We start from the raw sequence: 4581 nt of genomic DNA, 5'->3' as shown, positions 1-4581 counted from the left end.
GCTGTGTTAACTCGGGGATGATAACACTAGCAACGGTGCTCATTGTTCCACATGAGCCGCAGATCTATGAACTGCAGGTAAGCTTCTTGAGATCATCATCATCATCATCATCATCATCATCATCATCATCATCATCATCATCATCATCTTTTATGTACTCTGCAGGACGAAAGCCTCTCCCTTCGATCTCCAATTACCCCTGTCTTGTACCAACCGATTCCAACTAGCACCCGCAAATTTCCTAATTTCGTCGCACCACCTATTCTTCTGCTGTCCTCTACTGCGTTTCCCTTCTCTTGGTGTCAATTTGGTAACCTAAATTGTCCAACGGTTATCTAATCTGGGCATTACATGCCCTGCCTAGCGCCATTTTTTCTCTTGATGTCTATTAGAATATCGTCTATACCCGTTTGCTCTCTTTCGGTCTCTTAAAGTTATGCCTAGCATTCTTCGTTCCATCGTTCTTTGCGCGGCGGTCCTTAACTTGTTCTCAAGTTTTCTTGTCAGTCTTCAAGTCTCTACATATATGTCAATACTGATATGTCTCTGCCCTATATGTAATATGCACTGATTGTATACCTTCCTTTTCAATGATAACGGTAAGCTCCCAGTCAGGAGCTCACGATATCTGCCGTATTCGATCCAACCCATTTTTACTCTTCTCTGAATTTCCTTCTCATGGTCGGGGTTCCCTGTGGTTAGTTGACCAAGGTAAACGTACTCCTTCACAGACTCTAGAGGCTGACTTGCGATCTTGAACTCTTGTTCCCTTGCCCGGTTATTTATCATTATCTTTGTCTTCTGCATATAATTCTTCAACCCAATTCTTACACTCTCCCTGTTAAGGTCCTCAATCATTTGTTATAACTCGCCCGCAGTGTTGCTGAATAGAACAATGTCATCGGCAAACCGAAGGTTGCTGTGGTATTTGCCGTCGATCCCTACTCCTAAACCTTCCAAGTTTAATAGCTTGAATACTTCTTCCAAGGACGCAGTGAATAACATTGGAGAGATTGTGTCTCCTTGTCTAACTCCTTTCTTTATAGGTATCTTCCTACTTTTCTTGTGCAGAATTCAGGTGGCTGTGGAATCTCTGTAGATATTTTACAAGATATTTACGTAAGCGGTTTGTACTCCTTGATTACGTAATGCCTCTATGACTGGTGGTATCTCTACTGAATCAAATGCTTTTTCGTAATCTAAGAAAGCCATATAAAGAGGCTTATTGTACTCTGCAGGTTTCTCAATTACCTGATTACTGACATGGATGTGATCCATTGTAGAGCATCCCTTCCTGAAGCCAGCCTGTTCCCTTGGTTGAGTAGAGCCCAGTGTTGCCCTTATACTATTGGAGATTATTTTGGTAAATATTTTATATAATACTGGGAGTAAGCTAATGGGCCTATAATTTTTCAGTTCTTTAACGTCTCCCTTTTTGTGGATTAGTATAATGTTTGCATTCTTCCACATTTCTGGGACCCTTGCAGTCGATAGACACTTCGTATAGAGAGCCGCCACTTTTCCTAGCATTATGTCTCCTCTATCTTTGATTAAATCGACTGTTATTCCATCCTCTCCTGCTGCTTTCCCCAATTTCATGCCTTGCGAGGCCTTTCTGACCTCATCTCTAGTTTGTGGGGATGCGCGACTCTCACGCGTCGCCCGATATGTTGTTTTCCCGCATAGCTTCCGTCTCCTGTTCTCCGGCTTCGCCGCGTGGCTTTACAGAGGCGGTCGGTATGCTTGCAGGCAGCACGAGAGATGGCGCGAGTGTTGCTCTGCTAACGCCACCTAACAGCGGGGTTACTTGGGCGCAAAAAGAAGAAGGCGCTTGCTCTTTGGCTCGGTTTCGGCTAGCGGCGCGGACGTTCTGCGCGTGCGCCGATCCATGCTTCTGCGAGACCGTCTCGTGAGGCCTACCCCGGAATGAACGAACACGATCGTACGAACGCGCCACCGTCCGCGTGACCGTACGCGCAAACGACCAGGCATTGGTGTCCAGCACGGGGAGAACATATTCGCTCGTTATCCGATCGCGGTGAGTCTGACTTCCGCGATTTGTCACGCGCATATCGGCATGTTTTGTGATAGCGACTCGGCTAGCACGCATTAGTCTATGAAAGGTGCAATAAATGCCCTTGTGATTGTTTGCACTACTGTGTTGTCGTTCCTTTGTTCGAAGAGGACGAGTGAGAGAACCCCACAAGTTATGGGAGGCGTTTCTGTATACTGTTCATTATTGCTTCGAATGGAATACTCCTGAGTCCTCTGGGTACTGTACAGGTCAGTATAAAATCCTTCCGCTGCTTTTATTGTACGTTCGAGATTGCTAATGATATTACCCTGCTAATCTTTCAGTGCATACATCTTGGTTTGTCCTATGCCACGTATCCTTCTCACTTATTTCAGGCTGCGTCCATTTTTTACGGCTTCTTCAGTCTTTCTCACGTTATAATTTCGAATATCACTTATTTTCGCTTTGTTGATTAGTTTTGACAGTTTTGCGAATTCTATCTGATCCCTTGAGTCGGACACTTTCATTCTTTGTCGTTTCTTTATTAGGTCCTTTATTACTTGGGAGAGTTTGCCTACTGGTTGCCTTGGTGCCTTGCCTCCTACTTCAATTGCTGTCTCTGAAGCCAGCCTCGTTATGGTTTCATTCATTACCTCTATGTCATCATCATCACCTCGCTGTTCTAAGGCTGCACATTTGTTTGAAAGTACCAGCCTAAATTTGCCTGCTTTTACCCTTACTGCCTCTAAGTTCGCCTGTTTTTTCTTGACCAATTTTACTCTTTCTCTGTTCAAATTGAGGTTAATCCTAGCCCTCACTAACTCATGATCACTGCACTTTACCCTACCTATCCTTTCTACATGCTGCACTATGTTCGGATCGGCAGAAAGTATGAAATGAATTTCATTTCTTGCTTCACCATTAGGGCTTTTCCAGGTGCACACTTTCTGTTGCTACGTTGCCTGAAAAAGGTGCTCATTATTCTCAGCTAGACTATAAAGGTAAGGCCTCGTCCTTGCTCTTTGAAAACATTTAAAATGACTTCAGTGGATGTAAGGTCCCCCTGTTTATTTAAAAGGATTAAAAAGCCAGGGACATTCTGAAAACCTTCAAAAGCTGTCCCCCTTTAAAAACATTGTTTAGAGCCCCATCTCTATCTGTCAAAAAATATCACATAGAACTGGCGCGACACACGAACCGATGCAAATACCCTGTCACCACAGGTAGGGCTTGTTGTGAAAGGTAATAAAAGTTTCATTCAGATAAAATTCAACAAGCGATAAAAAATTCTCAGCGGTTACACCTGCATTATTTTTACTTCTCAACAGTTATGCGCGCGTCTCTTTCCTACCCTGACGAAATTTTTGTTCATGGCTGACAAAATTTTTTCGTTGATGATCGCCGTGCTTGTTTACCTATATTAGTTTGAAATTATTTTGTTTTGAAGAGCGACAACAACATCTACGGTCCCTTATTCCTCATGTTTGGCCGGACGTTGCGAAGTAGATTGCCATGAACATTCTACGCCGTCCAGAAGGCACCTGTCGCGACTCTGATTGGCTTTCGCCGACAGGTCCCGGTACAAGCCGACCAGCTCGTGAGCAGGTATGGTAGGCGTAACCACATACTTTGGCCCCTTTTGAAGCAGCTGCTCGACGTCCTCTGGGATGCTTGCGTTCTCGAGCATGACGACGGGCCTTCGTTCTTCATGTCGCATGTTGTGGCTGTGTTCGGTGGTTTGGTGACCCGCAGACTCTTGGCAAAAGTGCAAGAAGAACAGCACGCGTGGCCCTATAGAAGATTTCTTCATTCGAAAGAACGAGCAGAAGTGCTTCAGTAGATCATCTATATCTTTGTTCTGTCGATTTGTGAATTCAAGGTTGTCACCAACATATTCTGTCTTTCTGATAGTGACTTCAATTACTTTTTTTCCACACATGTTCAACTTTTTGTATAAATGTGGGCCTACATACCAGCAATAAAACAGTTGGAAGTACGCGCTCTGTGTGTGTGGGGGGGGGGGGTGCGAGGGGGGAGAGTCGTATCTAATGTGGCTGCATGTGGTTGTGTGCGTGGTTACGAGTGTACCTATTTGCGCTCTTGTAATTATCTAAGATATGTTACAAACTAGCCCAACGTCAAGTTCTTTTGTCTCCGAACAGGTCATATCTGCTCAGTAATTTTACTGCAAATAGTGATGGAAATTGAGCGATAGTTGATTGGGGAGGACTTGTCGCCTTTCTTGAAGACAGGAACAGCCTTACAAATCCGCCAGTTGGTAGAGATTGAACCTGTATTCAGAGATTGCTGAAAGATTAGAGGCAAGGTGAAGCTACTTATACGTGTCCTACTTTTAAAGAATGTGCTGTTTATGCCTCTTGTTCCGATCGAGGATGTGTTTTTGAGTTTGTCTATCCCGTGAACAATACCAATGGGCTCAAGAGCTATCCCGTTTATTTGGGGGTGCACACAGGTTGAGGGCGACGAAACGTTAGCAGGTTACTGGACAGGGAATAGAGAGCGAAAATCATTTACTTAACATGTTAGCAACTTCACAATAAGGGATT

The sequence above is a fragment of the Dermacentor variabilis genome, chromosome 3 (assembly GCF_050947875.1).
Source record: "Dermacentor variabilis isolate Ectoservices chromosome 3, ASM5094787v1, whole genome shotgun sequence".
Lineage (NCBI taxonomy): Eukaryota > Metazoa > Arthropoda > Arachnida > Ixodida > Ixodidae > Dermacentor > Dermacentor variabilis.
Note: the sequence above shows the minus strand (reverse complement) of the source record.